Genomic DNA, 20,665 nt, shown 5'->3' with positions numbered 1-20,665 from the left:
GAACCGACTGCCCAGAGGTCCCCGATGGTCCGGGCTGGTCATCAGGTTCACTGTCGACAGAGCTGCTATCCTCAGTGTGGGCCTGTTCCGGTGGTGGGATGGACACTTCTGGACCCTCCTGGCTGGTGTGTTGTCGTTCGGGTCCTGCATGGGGTAAGAGAGTTTGGTTATTGTTTCTGTGTGTGCAATAGCATGCGTGTTGTGGGTGCCCTTGTCCCCCAGTGCAGGCATTCCCTGGAGGGAGGTGTTGTGAGGGTATTTAGTGGGGGGGAGGGGTTAGTGCAGTGGTCATGCTTAGGTGATGGGTGCCCATGGTTTGTGTTGGCATGCAGGAGTTGGTGTTGGGATGGGTGGGTTGTGCTGGTGAGACATTGTCGGGAAGGATGTGTGCTGGGGGGTTGGGGGTGAGGGTGGGGGTGTGGGTTGGCATGCTGGTGGGGTGTGGGGGATATAGTAGTTGAGATGGGACTTACCAGAGTCCATTCCTCCGGCTACTCCTGCGAGGCCCTGAGGATGCAGGATGGTCAAGACCTCTTGCTCCCACGATGTAAATTCGGGAGGGGTGGGTGGGGGTCCGCCGCCAGTCTTCTGGACCGCGATGTTGTGCCTGGAGACCATCGACCGGACCTTCCCCCGTAGGTCGTTCCATCTTTTGCGGATGTCCTCCCTATTCCTGGGATGCTGTCCCACCGCGTTTACCCTGTCCACGATCCGCTGCCATAGCTCCGCCTTCCTGGCTATACTGGTGTGCTGCACCTGCGAGCCGAAGAGCTGGGGTTCCACTCTTAGGATTTCCTCCACCATGACCCGGAGTTCTTGGTCCGAAAATCGTGGATGCCTTTGGGGTGCCATGGGGTGGTGTGGGTGAGGTGTATGTGATGAGGAGTGTGTTGGTGAGTGGTGCTTTGTGCTACTATGTGGTGTGTGTGATGGTGTAGTGTGCCTCAGTGTGTCTTGCTTTGGATTGTCTGCTGTGTCTCTCTCTCCTTCTCTCAGTAATTGGGGTCGCAGGGGTTTGTGGGTGATGTGGGTGTGTGTTTTATAGTTGGTTGATTGTGTGGGAGTGGTGTGTGTATGTGTATCAGGTGTGTGTTTTTCAAATTGTCCAATGTGGCTGTGTTTTGGTGATGTGTGTGTATTCTGACCGCAGCGGTGTGTAGCGCCAATGGAATACCGCGTTTGAATGACCGCCGTGTGGATTCGTGGGTCGTAATGGCATGGGCGTATTTCTGTTGGCGTGACGGTGGAGGTTTGGTCATCTCCAGTTTATCGCTGCCCGCCGATGTGGCGGGCTGCAGTGGAGGACGGATTTTTGGAGGTTTGGCCGTTGTGGGTCAGAATGACCGTGGCGGTTGACCGCGGCCGCGGCGGTGTTATGGCGGTCTTCTGACCGGCGGTAAGGGCATTTTACAGCCGAGGTCAGAATCACCCCCTATATGTTGCGTGCTGCTCATGGTAGCCCTGCCTTGCAAATACTTATCTGACCCTTTACACAATTCCCCTTAACGCGATATGAATGACTTGTGGTTTTTAGGACCCCTGTGCTAAGGAAGGATACACCCTTCTGTTCCACCCTGTTCAAGCTGAGTGAACATTATGCAAGCAACAGTTGGTGCAGCTTTAAAGAAAAACTCTCATTCTAATGTGGCTGGGGCCTCTTGTGTGTTTCAGCACAGCTAACTTAACAATGCAGCATGTATATATCTTTCCTAACTAATAAGTGTTTGTTTGTCCTAAATATGACCTGCCTTTTCTATTGAACCCACAGTCTGTCTTTTTTTTAACATGTCATGTATTAAGCCTTTCACTACTTACATTGGTTTACAACTATCTAGCCTAAAATGCTTGTATTGGGATTTGGGAATTTATGTTTGTTTGTATGTGATGTATTCCTATTCTTCCTACATCACGTCATCGACCAACCCGAAAGTGGCCGGGATGAGTAGACGTCTTGTTTAGAGATAGACATGGCCTGGGGGCCCCCTCGTGTCCCGATTGGTCTGGTAATACTGTATCACAGCTGAAATGGACCCTACTGACATAGAAGAAGGACATGAGAGTGAAGTGCTCAAAACTCAAAGTTATGGTTGGCTTCGGCCATGATGTGTTGGAGAGGGAGAAGGCGTGAATACAGAGGGCTAAGGGAATGTTCACAGCTACAAACAAGGCCCCAAATAATAAGCAATACAAGTGCCAAACGACCTACTGTTTCCAAAAGGAAAAAAGGTTTGGGCCTGGTGTTAAAATTATATGAAATGTGATATGCATTTAAAGGCAAGTATAATAATTAATAATCTTCTTAGGAGAAAAAAAGACAGATCATTATTTCTGGCATTTCCTGTCAACTTTTTTTTTTAACCTTGACGTAGGTCCTATCGTCCATAGTAAAAGTACATCACCAGTATCTGAATCACTTTTAACTCTCACTCCTTCCAGTCTTTCACTGAACACATACCAGGATACAATTGGCATCCCTGGTACTTTCCTGGCACCTATCAGAAAATATCTCCAGCATAGAGCCATCTCACGGGGCCTGTCGGGCATTGCAGCACCAGCCTGATGAGGAGCAAGTCTGATGATGAAGCATGCCACCTAAGGGTGGGTGAGGGCACTTGCTCCTAACAAGCAAATGCTTTAGGTGATCTCTTCTCCTCCCCCAAAATTGGTAATGAGGAGTTGCCATTACAGAACAGTGTACTCAGTCGTTTATCTTTACTCTACAAATAGTCCAGTGACTAAATAAATCTGCCTTGGACTGCTCAATGTTGCATAGAAAGGAGACCCCAATAAATGCGGACATGCTTACAATAAAGTGCACATCACTGAGTATTATTCCTCTTAAAGTAATTCCCAACAAAGATGCTTGTGAAAATTGTGCATTTCACTGTTCACGCTAGGAGAAAGGTTTGCAAAAACATGCCTGCAATTAAGTGTATCAATGAATATTTTTCGCCTTTAATTCCAAATAAAGCTATAAAGAAGCCTGTGGAAATTGTGCGTGTCACTATTCACGATTAGATAAAAGTATTAAAGTAAGGCTAGAAAACTAAGCTACGTAGTGTATTAATGGAGTAGAACCTTCCAAAATAAGATGGCCCAAATCAGCGTGCCTTTGACTAAAAGGTGCAGTGGTATGTGTACAGCAATGTTCTCACTGTTTATGCGCTGCTGGACTTCCCAATCAAAGATGGTGTCCGAAACAGTGTGCCATTATCGTCGATAGCCTAACGGTGCATCGCTTGGAGCGCAACAAGTGCTGACAGTGAACCGCAGAGCAAAAACCCCGACTGAACGTTTGATACGCAGGCAATCAAACTACGTAGACCTGAGAGTCCATAAATACCTTAAGGTGTCTAATGAGGGCACAACTATGAAAAAGGAAATTTCCCCTGGTTCAACTGAAGATTTTTTTGAAAAAAAACTCAAAGGTATAATTTTCTTATCTGACCAAGTGAATCTTAAATCAATGCCACGTGTCCATTCGATATTTAGTGATGGGTCCTTCAGCAGTTTCACTGGTAATTCGTTGCCAACAAAAGATGTGGCAGCCTTCCTGTAATAAGACGCTACACTTTCAGTAGACTTTACAGTTTAAGTTTATAGCGAGTGAAGCTGCCACAATGTATATAGTCTCTCAAAGCCAGAGAACCAGTTTAACTGACAAAACATCAAACACAAACATTCCAACATTGACCTCACAGAATTCCATAGAATGCTCCCCTCGCAAATCTTATCTTAGAGTACAGTAGCTATGTAGAATTATGCTGTGCTTTCACAGGCAGCATCACTGATTGTAAAACAGGAGTAGGGGAGAGCTCAAATTCTAAACTGGAGGCTCTGATTATGCTTCTCTGTCTTCATTGTTTATTTTTTGAGCAGCCAATGAAACAAAACGTTATTAAAACACTACATATCCCATGAGTACTTCATAGTCACATGTCCAACCATAGTGCCCAAGCACATACTGTAATAACAACTCCTCTTTCTTTGGTGTGCAATCCTTTTCTTTTATGGAATGTTATGACTATGAAAGTGAAATGATGTTTGGTTACTTGTATATGTAATTTTCAAATGGCATATCCAGCTCGTTTGTTGTACTGTGTCTGGGGAACATGCTTCCTTCCAGGGGAGTTACGTGTCACCTGTTCTTGCTTCTGTGGAGTGGGAGAAAGGGAGCGAGGACTATGCGGCACCAGTTGCTCTGTCCACTTTTTATTGCTCTTAAGGGAACTCAGCGTGCATGCACGCATCGCCATTTTGTTTGCCAGGTACTGGCGTGGGTGATTACAACACGAGAGAGACATGTTAATACTCTTCTGCTTCTCGCCTACAGAGCTAGCTCCCAGCAACGCCCTGTCTGAATGGAGTTTCTACAGGGTAGTAATAAGTGTGCATAGAACCTGCCCAGAGTACTTTCTCAGGTCTTCCTCCCTCCTCACTTTAATTAAGACAGCCGTTTGGGTTGTGCGACCTAAATTGGGGTTTTATTGACAGTTGCTCCCCGGAGTACCTCTTCTGAGGTCAATATTCCATTGTAAGAGTTCTGTCTGTTTGAGAACGGTTCCTCACCCCTCTAAGGCATAGATATTGGCGTGCAGCCAAGATGCAAGGCGACTATGATGAAGACAGAGGGAACGATTGCCTCAACGGAGCTGAATCTCCATATCAGTTGCCTGGAGGTCCTTGTGGGCTCCTTTGCGATTCCCAGTTTCTGCTCGTGGATAACCAAATGCTGCATTTCCTCTGCAGGGACATCTCAGCATTCTGCTATGTGAATAAGTTGAGTGGAACCAAATCCTGACTTCTGACAACGATAGCCAAGGATTTGGGGCATTTTTGCCTCCAGAATCATATCTCAGTGACGGCGTAGTATATCCCAGGCCAGTGCAATATAGATGTGGATTGACGTTCCCATCACTTGCGGGACTTAAGCGACTAGAGACTACACCAAAAGGGCTTCCAGGCACTTATCCACAGATGGGGTCAGTGCGAGATAGATTTGTTTGCGTCTTGCCTAAACTCGCAGCTTCCAGTGTGCTTCATCTGGCGTTCGGACCCAGAGGCTCACGCAACAGACGCGTTTCTACAGAACTAGTAACCTTTCATGAGTTACTCCTTTCCTCTGTTCGTGATGATCCCCAGATTGTTGGCACAACTGAGATGACAGAAAGCAGAGATGATCTTGGTAATTCCTCTAAAGAGAGTGCAACCATGGTTCCCAATATTGCTAGAGTTAGCTTGTGCCTGACCAGTCCTACTCCCATTGCGTCAGAATCTGTTAATGGATCCAGGGGGTGCGGGGGTCTCACTCATCCGATGATCCGATCAGGACAACTCTTTTTGGTGTCAGAAAACAAATTGGGGGAGGGACCGGGAGATTGAGTGGTTCAGTGTACGGTCTCCCAAACTCTAGTGAAAAATATAAGGTACACTGTTCCAAAATATGAGTTATCCTAGGGAACCACTGGTCTCAGGAGCAAGAGCCCTCAAGCATCACAATGGATGACTAGTATCATCATTGGGAATTGCTCCACACCAAGCTGGCGCTGCAATGCCTGGCGGGCACCCCTGACGGGGGGCTCTGGACCATGATTATTTAATCATACAAGTTGTTATGCAGTCAGAGGTGCTGACATTCAAGCACCAGTGCAAAAAGAGAGGTCAAAAAAATAGTTAAAATTGGTTATTCATCTTCCTATAGACATTATCGTTTTAATCAGTAAGGTGGAGATGAAGACCAAGATTAAAACAAAGAGTAAAAGTCATATATAGAGTGTAATGCTCATAAGACTTTCACGTAATACTAAGGACTCAAGATTTTCGTAGAGCCCTTAGGGACAGGTCAACATGTTTTGTGTCTATCGGTCCATCCGGATCCACTGACGCTTCATCAGGACCAAAAATGAATCACTTCTTCATAAAAATACTGAAAATAACCACCACTGGTGGGGTAGAAAAAAAAAAAAAAAAAAAAAACAGTAACTTACATTTAAGTATACTGGTTACCACAGGTCACCCTAGAATATAAACACATAGACAAACAAAACACCAGAAAAAAAACAAAAAGTGGTTAATGGTAAGTGAATCATTAGAATAAAACGAGTGATAGGTCCAAACCAAATGTTAGTTAATGGGCTTACCATCCCTGAATTGAGAAAGGGCCCGTTGGGTAACACGTTCCTAGGACTCAAATCGACACTAAATGTAGTAGATACAAATAACAGATTATGGAATATATTAACTCTATTCCCTAGGCAAAGTTTACACATTAGGATGAAAAGATGGGGTTATATATCGTCAATCATGCACAGCCCATGCGTAAATAATCGTATCAGAACAAACACACAGACTAAAATGGGTTAAATAAACCTCGTTGTTGAGGCAAACCTATATGGTGAAAATTAGTCGGATACATAGTATCCACATAGGTCAGCAAAACTCACGGTTTCGTCGAAGGTCCAAACTGTGGACCTACCCTCTGGAACGGTATCCCGAACAACCATCTGGTTATAACGGGACGCCGCAAATCCGGAAGAGATTGTTTCCCGGTGAGTGCGCGTCTAAAACTAATGAAAATAGAAACAGGACCGATTAATCAGCGTCCCTCGGAGGGTAATGAAAATAGAAAACGGACCCCGTGTAGATCACAGGAGGGGTCCGAGGTAATAAATACGTGGGGGATTACGCATGAGCCATATCCTAAAAAGGCTAGTCTGTTAAACTACACAGGAGGAGGAGCGATCTGCACGTCGACAGCATTGGTAAATGCCACGTTTCAATAACAAATAAAAAGTCAGGTAGCACCATATAGATATCGGTATAGAAACCGATACGAAGGCTATAATATGTCTTCAAAATACCATAAATGTCAAAAAGTGTATACTCATTCTCAGGCAACAAATAAATAATTGTCAGCAGAAAGAAGACATCTCTGTCTAAGGAGCATTAAGTGGAAAAAGGAGATATGCGTGTATAAGAGTCAGTAAGCCTTAAGAGGAAAGGGAAGACTAGGGGATATCGTTGAATTGAAAATTCTTGATGCGAATACTAGATTTTTTTTTATTCCTTCCAAGAAACATACAGCTACTCATTTAAAGGTTCAGCGCTAAATCCAGAATGAAAAGCTGATAGTGCGATAACTATTACCACCAGGTCTTGCATCTTGATTTTGGGTTCAGCAGGAAAAAATTAGACATCAATTACACACAAACATTGTTTGCGCACTGTTTGCAAATTATTTTCCATGAAATTACGACCAGCCTTTGTAGGTGAAAATGACCAGTATTTTTCAAATGATATAGTGCAGTTTTTCCGCAAACAGCACTGCACATATGTTTTTTTTAACTAAATAATTTAGAAGTCCGATGTATGTCAGTCAGGTTTACAGCAGCATGATTGTAAATATATATATAGCGGTTACGACCGCTGATAAGGCATTTAAGAGCTTTTTCTGTGAGTAGCATGCTACTCCAGAACCCGAGATTAGTAGTTAGTAGGTTAGTACCAATTTGTTTTTCTTTTTTTCTATCTTGCGCATCAAGTTTGTTAGGTTTGTGTTCTTGGTATCAAGTATACTTAGTAGAGTTTGGGGTAGCTATAGAATGATAGGAATTCATTTGAAAAGGGAGGAGTTATACGTTTTTTGTAGGCAGTGGTTGTGAGTGATTGTTATTTCAGTGTCATGGCTGAAAAGGAAAGGTGAACTTTTCAGAAGGATGTTTGGGAGTTCATAATAGTCAGAAAGGTTTAAATGAGATAGAGGGAGGAGGGATGGGAAGGGTCTTTTGTTTTTATTAGCAAAATGTAAATAACATACATATAAAGTTCTGTTTGCTTGATTGAACACTTGAAATGGCAATATTTACACAATTCACTTTCCACATTTATCCTGTGGTACATTTTTTATGGTTTCAAATAACTGTAACTAACTTATATATGCATAAATGTACACATCACATATTGTAATTATTAGTAGCAGGCATGTCCTCTGTATATGCACCTGTATGTGCATAAAGCAGCAATTTGGACAGCGTCTGATATGCATACACATGTATCTTGTGGCGTAATATATACTTTTCATTTGATATAAATGTATCTACTTATAAAAGGAAATACATTTTAAAGTACAATGATGTGTACTTGTATAACAGCTTTTTTCCATACTGTGTATAGTTTGTCATGCCTTATTACACTGTTGTGGTATATTATTGAGCTGTGAGCATAGTGATCATTTGAGGGAAGAACCAGCTCTTGACTAATCTTGTGAAGTGCACTTGCTTGTCTGTGCATCTTTTGTTTGATGGTAGTGAATTGCAAAGCTTGGCTTCTTGAACAGATAAAGATGTTCTTCCCATGGGTTTTTCTTTTGTCTTATATGTAGGAATTATGAGGTGGGGAACCATTCTTGAGCTCAGGTTTCTTTGTTATATGTATTTGTTGATTTTCCTCATGATGACGAGTGGTCCTTTGCCATGTATTGCTTTGTATGTGATACAAAGCAGCTGAAAGGAGGACCTTCTTACAACTCGAAACCAGTGAAGTGCTCTCAAAGCAGGGCAGATGAGTGCTTGTGGCTTTGCAGGTAGGAGAAGCCTAGCAGCAGTGTTATGAATTCTTTGTAGTCTTCTCATAATTTACAAAGTTGAGCGATGAGGTAGACCATTGGCATTGTCCAGTTGTGATAGAACAAAAGAGATGGTAGATTGAAACCTGTGTGGATATCCTAGGTACGGGTAGAGGCATTGCTGTGTTTTCACTGTGAGAAGGCTTGATTTGGCTACCTTATCCACTTGTGGGTTTGTTAACAGTTTGGCATACGTGGTAATTCCAAGGGTTTTTACCTCCTTTGTTATTTTTGGTGATGGTCCTAGATCACCAGGCCTGGGCAAAAAGGTTTGTATCTTTCCCATTCACCAAAGGTGAGTATATCACTTTTGGAAGCAACCAATTTGAGGTGGCTTCATGTCATCCATTGGCTAAGAGCTCCGAAGCAATCCAAGAGCTTTCATGTTTTAATGTCTTCTTCTTTCAAATTTCAGAATATCTGGGTGTCATCTGCGTAGCTATAGCAGGTGATGGCAAACCTATTGATCAGAGCTGGTAATAATTTCATGTAGATGTTGAAAAGCATGGGTGATAAAATTGAGCCTTTGAGAGACTCTTGGTTTAATGTTGTATGGTTTAGAAGAGAAAGGAGGGTATGTATGTTATTTGTTCTGTTGTGTAGGTAGGATGTGATCCAAATGAGATCTGTGCCCTCTATTTCGACTTCCTTAATTCTCTGGATGAGTGTTTAATGTTCCACTGTGTCAAAGTATGCTGAAAAATCCGACAGAAGGAGTGACAGAAGTCCATTCTGGTCCACTGTGTTTTAAAGGTCATCCTAGACAGTGGTTAGGAACGATTCAGTGTCTCTTCTTAGATGGAATCCAGTTTGGAAGCCAGAAAGTATGAAATTGCCTTAAAAAAATTGTGAGTCCTGGGCAAAAACTTCTTTCCTATAAGCTTGCCAAGAAATGGTCTGTTTGGTATGGGTCTGTAGTTGTTAGTGTCTTGATTGTCCAGGTTATGTTTTTTTTTAAAAGTGGCATATCTACGTCTTTTTATGATCTTTTGTGAAAACTCCTTTTGTTAGGGAGTTGTTGGTTAATGTTTTTATTGGAATGCCTGCTGGAGTTGAGAATAGGATGTTTTTAAAGATTTTAGATGGTTAAGGGTCAGGGGGCAGCCAGCTGGCTTGCTTCCTTTCACAGGATCCAAAAATTCAGTTGGTGATAGTTCTTTGAAAGAGCAATGTTGCTGTGTTTGCCTTTGGCTGAAGGGTATTGTTGTAACTCAGTTAGGTTTGTTAGTTTTTTGTTGTTTAAGTAGCTATCCAGCATCTTTGCTTTATATGTGTAATGGCTAGCCAGTTTTCACAAAAAAACTTGAGAAATTGGATTGGTAGCGTCTGGGCATTTTGGCTTATGGAATTCAGTGGGTATTTTATAGTATTCTTTATTGGCATACTTTGCATTTTGGATTCTGTTTGTATAGTATAGTTTTTTGATTATTGGACGGTATATTCTGTTATGACTATGTAGGCATATCTTCCTTTGTCTTCATGATTGTTTGTTTTGAGCATGGTGTGTTGAAGCTTAGCATTGTCTTGTTTTCTTTTGTTATGTTTTGCTGTCTTCGGAGGAATTAAGGGCCAGGTGTATGAAGATCCCGGTTTGAATTTCTTAAATAGCGAATTTTAAGAAATCGCTGTTTAAGAAATGCAAAATGGGATGTATCAAAATTGCGATTCGGTAATAGTGATTTCGTAAAATTAGCAAACGCAATTTGTGGGTTGCAAATACCGAATGGCAAAAAAAAAGCGAATCAGTATTTGAAAATCGCAAATTGAGAAAACAGCAAACCAGAACATCCTGATCACATCACAATCAGGAAGTGAGTCAGCCCATGCTGTTTCCAGGAGCCACACCCACAGGAGCAGGCAGAGAGACACAGCCCAGCACCAGAGAGGCAGCCTTGTGATCCAGCCAGGACCAAACAGCAACATGGCCAATGATGGGAATGTGAAGGAGAAAGGAGACAGGAAGCGCAAGCTCAAATTCAGTGAGCAGGAATTGGAGGTGCTCACTGAGGAGGGTCAGGAACCACGACAACCTTTTTGGGAAGAACTCACTCCAGGTACCTGAAAGTGAGAAGAGGAAACTGTGGTCAGACATCCAGACCAAAATATGCGTAGTGTGTGTTGTGCAGCGCTTTGTTGAGGAGATACGCAAGCAATGGTACGACTTGCATTCCCATGCCAAAGAGAGGGTAGCCAGCAGGCTAAAGGAGGCAAGAGCACCGGAGTAGGACCACCCACCCAGACACTGTCAGATCCTTCTCCTACCTCGCCTTGAAAACCTGGAACTCCCTCCCCACCAACCTACACAAGTCCCAGGACCCCCTGACTTTCAGAAATCACCTCAAGACATGTTTTTTTGGGCAGTAAACCGCATACCCCCCTTGCTCCCCCCCCACAGCACCTTGAGACCCTATCGGATGAGTAGCGCGCTTAATAGATTTTTTGATTGATTGATTGAGTCATTCTGGGCCTTGCACTTTGTTACCACCTGATTTCAATTTGTGGTAAATTGCATGTGCAAAAGGCCATTCTGCGAATATTCGCTTTTTGCGTTTTTTTGATTCATAGCATTGCAAGATGGAATTTGTGTGTCGCAAACTGCGTCTCGCAAATAGCGACATGATTTTGGGATTTGCTATCTGCGAATCGCAAATCTAGGTCTCAATTTGCGTTGTGCAGATAGCGATTTGCTAACTCATGTCGCTATTTGCGATACGCAGTTGGTGACATGCAAATTCATGTAGCAGTTGCAAGGAATCGCTAATTTAGCGATTCCTTATATTTGCACTGTGAATGCGTTTCATACATTGTGAAAGGCATTTTTGCATTCGCAAACGGACGATTTTTGCGATTTGCACCGTTTGCGAATGCAAAAAAGTTTGATACATCTGGCCCTAAGAGATCAAAAGTTCTCTGGAGCATCCATAGACTGTTTGTACAGAATTAGTGGTGACCAGATCTGTGTTAGAGGTAAGCTGAATTTCTAGTTCCTCCACATTCAGCTTATTCCATGGTCGGTATGTGGTGAGGGTAGAATGGTTTTAGTTGTGGTGGGTTTTCGCATCTTGTGATGAAAGACAATGAGGAAGTGGTCTGATCACAGGACAGAAGTAATTCTTTGGAATATACCTAGGTTTTGGTTGGCAAAAATATCTGATATGTCCAGCTATGCTTGTGGGATTAGGCACAAGTTACTGTAAATTGTGTGTGTCTAGGCCAATGAGGACAGTTCTAGAGTGTGGCATATTAGGTTTGGCAAACCATATGTTGAGGTTACCAAGGATGCATATATTTGAGTATATGGTAAGAAGATTAGATATTGTCTCCAGCAATGTGTCTGCGAATGCTGCATCGCTAGGTGGTGGTCTGTAGCGAAGCAGAAAGTAACATGAAAATGTTGGTGTAGGGTTACATCTGACAAGGTCTCACAACCTTATAAAGACACATCCCCAGCTTTAGTGAGATTTGTTGTTTCTTTAAAAATTATGGCAGAGGAGCCTCCTCTTTTGCCCATGCGATTGTGTGTAACTGTTTTTTATGCTGGTGTAACAGCTTCATGCAATAGTGATGCCATGTCTTCTCTCAGTCATAATTCTGTAATGAAAGTAAGTCTGGCTATATGTCTAGCAAGAGGTTGAAAATGTGGTACTTGTTTACTGACACAGAATGAGCATTTGAGGTGTGAGAGAGTTTGTGCTGCAGGAGGGTGAATATTGCATATTAAATTTGTGGCTGGTGTGCTATTGTGGTATTAACTGTCAGTGGAGAGAGGAAGTGTTGTTTATGGTTATCATTATCTTCTTCCAAAAAGTTTAGAAGACACCCTTTTGGGTCTGATTGTGAGGGTGATTGTGAGTCTGTTTGAAATGGAGGAATGGAGCGTGGAATTGTGAATGGTGGGTTTGTTTTAGGATAGATAAAGGGATGTGAGATTCTGAAGAGTGTTGTGGAGTTGCTTTCTTTTGCATATGTTGAAGGTGGAAGGTGTTGAGATAGGGGTGGTAGTCAATTATGAGTGTCATGTTGAATGGTTCTGAATTGAGCAATGGATGGCAGACATGTGGGTAGGTATTGTTCTGTGTTTGTGGATTGAGCGATCAGTGTATTTGCTGCTTGGAGAGGGTGGGTTTGTGATGGTTTGATTGTTCATTATTAATACAGGTATTTGGCTAACAGTAGATGTGTGTATGTATGCTGGGATGGTTGTAAGGTGTTTGATGAGAGAGAATATATGCTGGTACATTTTGTATGTGTATTTGTTTTTGGTGGGAAGTATTACCTGGTATTTTGGTAGTGATTTGAGGGGTATGATTTGAGTATGAGGGACGGTTGAGTTGTGGATATTAAAGGAAAAGAGGTGGGGTTATGTGTGAATATGGTCTGTGTAGTGTGAGAGAGGATGAATTTTTGATTTTGAGAGATTTTTGTAGGTTGCGCAAGGGGTGGATATTTCCTTATTTGTGTAGCAAAGTGTTGATAGTCGGTTGTCATTGGTTGTGTGTAAGAAAAAGAAGATTGTAGTGTTGGGTAAGCAGTATGATAGATGTTCTATATAGGGTTCAGAGGGTTGGCAAGTACAGTGCTAGGAGTACTGAGGGGTAAGGAAAGGTATTTATGTTGAAATAGTGGGTGTTAGAAATGGGGTCTTTGGTTGGCAGTCAGGTTACCCCCTGCCCAAGCAAGGACCCTCACTCTAGTCAGGGCAAGTCACACACAATCCAAATTATCCTGTGCCCGCTCTCTGGTAGCTTGGCACTGAGTAGTCAGGCTTAACTTAGAAGGCAATGTGTAAAGTATTTGTGCAATAAATCATACAATAACACAATATAGCACCACAAAAATACACCACACAGTGTTTAGAAAAATATATGATATTTATCTGGATATTTGAAGGTCAAAAACGATCACAGATGCAATAAGAAAATGTAAAGTGATCACTGAAAAGTGAGATAAAGTATCTTAAGTCTTTTAAAAGCAAACAAAGTCTCTTTCACGCACAAAGTACCTGTTTTGAGTGAAAAATATCCGCAAAGGGCCGCAAAGTAGGAGATGCGTGGAAAACGGTGAGTGTGCGTCAGTTTCGCCCCTTCACACACGGACTTGCGTCGTTATTTTCCACTTAGGGAAGACGTTGCGTCGATTTCCGGTGTGCGGACGGGCCTCCTCTTCGGGTTGCAGGGTTTTCAGACGCCCAGGGGTCTGTGCGTGGAATCCTGGGCTTGTTGGCAAGCTCTGCATCATTCCGGTGGGCGATGCGGGCAACTTTCTCCCTCACGGCAGGTGCCGCATCGATTTCCCCTCTGGGAGTTGTCCCAGGTCAGCTGTGCGTCGATCTGGTGGGCGTGCGTTGAAGATAAAGTCGCATTGCAGGCGCTGCGTCGATCTTTTCCTTGCAAAGTCGAGCGGCGGCGTCCCGGTTCGGCGTGCGGGAATTTTTCACCGCGGAACAGGCTGTGCATCGTTTTTAGCAAGCTGTGCGTCAAATATTCGCCACACAAGGAGTCCAGTTGCAAGAGAGAAGTCTTTTTGGTCCTGAGACTTCAGGGAACAGGAGGCAAGCTATATCCAAGCCCTTGGAGAGCACTTCTTCACCTCAGCCAGGGAACAGCAAGTCAGCAGGGCAACAGCAAGGCAGCAGTCCTTCACAGCAAGCAGTCAGGTGACTCCTTTGGGCAGCCAGGCAGTTCTTCTTGGCGGGATGCAGGTTCTGGTTACAAGTTTCTTCTCCAGGAAGTGTCTGAGGTGGTAGGGCAGAGGCCCTGTTTTATACCCAAATGTGCCTTTGAAATGTGGGGGTGACTTCATAGAGTGGCTTAGAAGTGCACCAGGTCCCCTTTCAGTTCAATCCTGTCTGCCAGGGTCCCAGTAGGGGGTGTGGCAGTCCTTTGTGTGAGAGCAGGCCCTCCACCCTCCCAGCCCAGGAAGACCCATTCAAAATGCTGATGTATGAAAGTAAGGCTGAGTACCCTGTGTTTGGGTTGTGTCTGAGTGAATGCACAAGGAGTTGTCAACTAAACCCAGACAGATGTGGATTGTAAGGCACAGAAATATTTAAGTGCAGAGAAATGCTCACTTTCTAAAAGTGGCATTTCTAAAATAGTAATATTAAATCCAACTTCACCAGTCAGCAGGATTTTGTATTACCATTCTGGACATACTAAATATGACCTTTCTACTCCTTTCAGATCAGCAGCTACTCCTTCAGTAATGAATGAGGGCTGTCCCAATGTTACCCTACGAAGGGAGCAGGCCTCACAGTAGTGTAAAAACAAATTTAGGAGTTTTACACTACCAGGACATGTAAACTACACAGGTACATGTCCTGCCTTTTACCCACACAACACCCTTGCTCTAGGAGCTACCTAGGGCACACTTTGGGGGTGACTTATATGTAGAAAAAGGGGAGTTTTAGGCTTGCAAGTACTTTTAAATGCCAAGTCGAAGTGGCAGTGAAACTGCACACACAGGCCTTGCAATGGCAGGCCTGAGACAAGGTTAAGGGGCTACTTAAGTGGGTGGCACAACCAGTGCTGCAGGCCCACTAGTAGCATTTAATCTACAGGCCCTAGGCACTTACAGTGCACATCACTAGGGACTTATAAGTAAATTAAATAGTCCAATTAGGTATGAACCTATGTTACAATGTTTAAAGGGAGAGAGAATATGCACTTTAGCACTGGTTAGCAGTGGTAAAGTGCGCAGAGTCTACAAAACAGCAAAAACATTGTCCAAAAAGTGGAGGGAGGCAGGCAAAACATTAGGGGTGACCACCCTAAGGCTGTCAGGTCTAACAGTGGGGGGTTGTCTGATTATATGTGTGAGTTTTGTGTTTTATTTATACGTAAAAAGTGTATTGGGTTGTGTTGTAGTACAGCGTAGTGGATTACTTAGGAGCTTGTGGGTGTATAAAATAAGGGTTTGTGGGAGTGTGCTCTACTGGGTAGAGTTTGGTGAATGAGTAGAAAGTAGATTGACAATGTACTTTGTAGAGAGTTGTGTATGTGTGTTGAGAGTTTTTGTGCATGGCTGTCTTTGTTGCTTTTTTTGGAGAGTGGTTTTAGAATGTGAAATAGGCAGCAATTCTGGCCCTAAGCCCTTTTCAGGCCCTGATAGTTACAACCAGGCAGCACTCTGAACCTGTCACCCTTTATCTGGATGCCCAGGCTGGATGCCCTGAACCCTAATGTTAGGTAGCCTTTGTGATCAGATGCCCTAGGGCCAATGGTGATCAGGTGACCCTAGCCCTAATCCTAACCAATCAGAACCCTAGCCCTAAAGCCCTAGCTCCAGTACAAACCCTAGCTTTATCAACTAATGAATACCCTAGCCATAACAACTAATCAGAAGCCAACCCTAAGCCCCACATCCAGTACAAACCCAATGTCAACCAATCAGAACCCAAATCCTAAACCCTGGGTCCAATACAATCCCCAGCTCTGGGAACCAATCAGAACCCTAGCCCTATCAACCAATTAGAACCCACGTCCTAATCCCAGGGTCCAACACAAATCTTATCCCTGAAAACCAACTAAAACCCTAGCCCTATCAACCAATCAGTACGTGGCCTTAAACTTATGAGGCTGTGCAAGGTGTGAGGGGAGGGGTGTCTGATCAGGTTGCTGTGGTTCAATCACTAAAGCACAAACTGGTGTGCAGGGGGAGGGAAATGCTCTTCAACTCCCAATTGCCTTGGATGCAGACTGGCCCCATGCACACTTTGTAGTTCCTGTTCAGACCTGCAGGTAAATCCCAATTGTAAGCTACTAAATAATGCTTTTCATGCCCTTTAAAAAATCTTTTTTTACCATCTAAAAGCAGTGCTACATGTATTTCAAAACACAATTTGAATGTGGATGAGGATAAAGAAATCTGAAATAATGTTGTCACAGAATCCTTTAAGTTTTTCACTTCTTAACTACACATAGTGGCTGCTTCAAAGAGAATTTCATTATTGTCATACTTTTTGTGAAAACATTGGGGGTTATTACAACTCTGGAGGAGGTGTTAATCCGTCCCAAAAGTGACGGTAAAGTGACGGATTTACCACCAGCCGTATTACGAGTCCATTATATCCTATGGAACTCGTAATACGGTTGGGGGTATATCCGTCACATTTGGGACGGATTAATACCTCCTCCAAAGTTGTAATAACCCCCATTATCCTCAAACACAGTTTAATATGTTCTCTCGGGTGAGACAGTCATGGCAAGAACTCCACCAGGCATGTTTAAGTGCAAAAGACTGTGTTAGTGGAAGAGGTCTACAACACAAGGCATAGCCATACAGACTAATCAAAACTCCTCACTAATACAAAGCCATACCTAAGAAATACCTCCACTCCTAAGCAGTTCCAAAAACATCCCCTGAAATATTGAAACACAAAACTCACTTCTACAGAGTCTTCTCCTTGCCCAGTCACCCTGTCTCCTCTGTCATCTCACTAAGCGTTCGCCTAGTAGCTGCCCATAAATAAACGCCTCACAACTGACTGTATTCATGTGTCTCATGCAACAAGTGCAACCAACCTTCATCTCCCTACCCTTTGCCACCTCCTGCCAACACACACCCAAATAGAAACATGTCCTACCAAAGGCATCACAAACCAACCTCAATAGACCAATAAAGGGAATCCTGAACTATTCAATGAACCAATAAATGTATTATATGATTAATTAAAATCTTGTACAATATTTTGATCATGAGAAGGTGGTACATTAAAATACAGCAAGACCAACAGTAGTGCCTGGTCCAATGATAAAGACATTTATATATTCAGTTAAAGTATAGCAGCAACATATTAAAATCCTGCACTAATATAAAGTGCTTAATTAGTTGGAAAGTGCTTTCCTTTGTGTAAAAGAGCGCTTGTGGCTGATTAAGTGCTGGTGCCTTTGGATAAAGTGCAAATAAAGTGTCTGGCAAGGTTAGTTTCACTCTGGGAACAAATGCTTAACACTGTGTACTAATTCAGCATCCAATCATGACCCTTCCCGAGCATAACAGCCTAGCCACAGATGTCATCATCACTTGAGAAGGTTTAACTCATCTCTGTTCCAAGCGAATTTGCATATTATCTGCCCCCCCCCCACCAAAAGAGACATAGTACACTCGCTGAAATTGTGCAGTGTCAAACTACGCCAACGGGCGGAATGGTCGAACCAGTTCCAAGATTATCCATTCTCTAGAATCAACCTATAAGGCTTTGTTTAACTACTTTAGATGTTTTTGTATGAGGCTGATATATTTAACAAATCTGGCCAGTTCCTTGGGCTCAGTGATACAGAGCACCATGTTCTTTACCACATTACAGGTGTGAATTCCATACATGTGAAACAGAGGTTTTAGCAGCGTATGTTGGGCTTGGAAAAGTGCGGGGCAACAAAATGTAGGTGGTTAAAGGACTCATACTTATAGGCGCAAAGTCTACAGCTAGTAGTTTTATATAAAGAGGTCCATGTGGGGTTTAATTCTTTTATCTGTACACTCATAAGTCTAACAACCATTATTGGCTTAAGACAGAGGAGAGTTATGGCTGCAGGCGGTGTAGATGCGGCTGGCTGACTGTATAAATGTATGATTTTCCCAAGGCCTATAATGGCCGGGAGTCCTTGAGTTTCCCAGGTCACTTGTTTTCGCATGTATCCTCTTTTGCTTTTGAAGATTGTTTTAGTGCTAGCCTTTTCAACTCTATTTTGTCAATTTGAAGAGAGATGGTTGCTCTTTGGAGATAGCTTGACCAAGGGTTCTCTATATATTCAAAGATGTTCTTAAGGATAACTTTCAGAGAGTAAGCAGGAGCTTTCATAATCCTATAATAATACCTAAGGACTGGTGCCATTCTGACCCAGGATTGCCCCTCTAACCCAATTCCAACCTATTCAGCTACTAGTGTATATATGAAAGTATTCTAAAAAACCTTTTGTAGGCTTTGAGCTGACATTTTTCAATAGGGTTGACAAATTGGCCCGGGTAGGCTTCATGGCTGTAATTGATTGTTGGAAAGAGTGGTGCACCTATAACATGGTCAGTGGATGGGCTTTCAAGAGAGTTGTTCAGTTGGTATGTTTTATAAAATACAGATTCTGCCTTTGCCTTCAGGTGCCTTAGCTGTACTTTGGTCCCCACCCTTGACAATAGCCAAACTCATAGATAGTTATATAATCAGCATTTTTGATCTATAATGGTCCCAGACTCCGAGTGTGGCTTATTTTCTTGTGAAGCTTGCCAAAAGTTGATGTGCTAGTCTTGGAGCTGTTTGCCCCCAGTTAGTTAGCCAGGTTATACTTATAGAGGGCATTTTGAGTTTTCAGGATCCCAGTTCTGGAGTGATCCAACAGGATGATATTATCTGTATACTGAAGAAAAATGTTTTTGTGGGCTCCAACTTTTGGTGAGATTAGGTTAGCTTGTCTCAGAGCCAGGGGCAGCTCTTCCACTATGTGGATGAGCTTCGCCACCCCACCAGCATCAGCAGCTGCAAAACATTTACACTAAAACCATAATAAACTGTTTATTATGGTTTTACTGTAAACAGGGAGGGGCCATGGGGCATGACAGGGACAGAGGGGAAGTGCATAGCACTTTCCACATTGCGCATGTATGTTTGGCCAGCCGACTTGGGCCGGCTGAACATACATGCGCACTAGGCTCTCTCCAACCCGCCACTGTGTTGCCAGGGGGAGAGAGCAGGCAGAGACTACTCTCACTCTGCCTCATAGCTCCCTGGCTGGGCACTCCATCCAGTCCTAATACTGCCTTCATCCTGACGCATGGCAGGCTGGAAGCCTGTACCTTCAGTGGAGGACCAGAGCAGATCAGAGCGGAGCAGCGAGAAAAATACGTTTAAAATACATTTATTATACTTTTTTTTTTGTCCCAGCACGTCATGCTGCCCCCTTTTCCCCCCACGAGCCATGAACGCTCAGAGCCAAACCCTTGTCAGTGATGTAGAGGTTGAATAACAAGGGGGCAAGCATGCACCCTTCTTTTAAGCTGTTGGGTTTCAAGATATTTTCTGTTACCAAGTTCTGCGATAGCTTAACCCTAACCCAGGGAGAGGTATATAGTGTTATAACTGCATGCAAAAGAGTAATTGGAAACTCCACTGTTGGAAATGGCCCTCTCCACAGGATCACCCCCAAACTTTTTGCTTTCCTCCTCCTATTTCTTGCTGGATTTGTGCTTGCTGGCCTTAGGACTCTGTGCACTTTACCACTGCCAACTAGTGCTTAAGTGCTTGTGCTCACTCCCTTAAACATGGTTTGATTGGCAAATACCTGATTGCCATATTTAATTCACATGAAGGTCCATTGTAGAATAGTATAACATACACACAGGGCCTGTAAATGAAATGCTATCAGTGGGCCTGCAACCCTTATTGTGCCACCCTCTTAAGTCACACCTTAAAACTTGACCCTGGCTTGCTATTCCATCCTGAAGGCAGAAGCCCACTGCCATGTTGACTTGGCATTTAAAACCCCTTGCCAGGCCTCAAAACTCCCCTTTTATTACATATAAGTCACCCCTAAGGTAGGCCCTAAGTACCCCATAGGGCAGGGTGCAGAGTAATTAAAAGGTAGAACATGTACTTGTTAGTTTTACATGTCCTAGTATTGAATAATTACCACATTTGTTTTCTCACTACTGAAAGGCCTATGCCTCCCATAAGGTAAAAATGGGGGCTCCTTATTACAATTATTAAGTTGTAATTCCTAAACAGGAGGTGGTAAATATGTCATGTATGAACTTGTAATGATAAACCCTCTTTAATGGTACTGTCATATTTATCATCACAAGTTTGAAAATGCCACTTTTAAAAAGTTGGCATTTACCTTCCCTTATCCCTCTGTGCCTGTAACCTGCTTTAAGGTCACATGACTGGGTGTAGCTGACAGTTGGGACTTTGTGAATTTACCCCAGACAGACACATAATAGGGGGATTAGCAGAGCTTGAATGGGCCATTAACTGGCTTGATGGGGGACGGAGATAAGCACAGCCCCTCTTGAAACTGAATAGGCTGGGCTCTGCCACCACACTATAGGATT

General features: G+C 43.3%; 1 protein-coding gene and 1 long non-coding RNA gene across 19 annotated transcripts in view; one reads left to right on the top strand and one right to left on the bottom strand.

Annotated features, from left to right (window-relative positions):
• LOC138285065 (uncharacterized) overlaps positions 1-6,568 on the bottom strand; it is a 196,432-nt gene extending 189,864 nt beyond the window's left edge. For 3 of the 4 annotated variants that reach the window (XR_011201508.1, XR_011201510.1, XR_011201509.1), the window contains exon 1: positions 6,444-6,556. This is a non-coding gene — a long non-coding RNA (uncharacterized lncRNA). Of the gene's footprint in view, positions 1-6,443 lie in introns of all 4 variants that reach the window. The other variant, XR_011201511.1, reaches the window with a different exon arrangement.
• The window catches only part of PKNOX2 (PBX/knotted 1 homeobox 2), a 3,670,033-nt gene that overhangs the window by 1,281,990 nt on the left and 2,367,378 nt on the right, over positions 1-20,665 (top strand). The window contains exon 1 of one of the 15 annotated variants that reach the window (XM_069224543.1): positions 6,702-6,761. The exons of 12 other annotated variants lie outside the window; for them this stretch is intronic. The gene's annotated coding sequence lies outside the window, so the exon portion shown is untranslated. Of the gene's footprint in view, positions 1-6,701; positions 6,762-20,665 lie in introns of those variants that run through there. 2 more of the 15 variants (XM_069224534.1, XM_069224533.1) reach the window with 2 other exon arrangements.

The sequence above is a fragment of the Pleurodeles waltl genome, chromosome 3_1 (assembly GCF_031143425.1).
Source record: "Pleurodeles waltl isolate 20211129_DDA chromosome 3_1, aPleWal1.hap1.20221129, whole genome shotgun sequence".
NCBI classification, from domain to species: Eukaryota; Metazoa; Chordata; class Amphibia; order Caudata; family Salamandridae; genus Pleurodeles; species Pleurodeles waltl.
The sequence above is the reverse complement of the archived record's forward strand: the minus strand, read 5'-3'. Positions and strand labels throughout refer to the sequence as shown.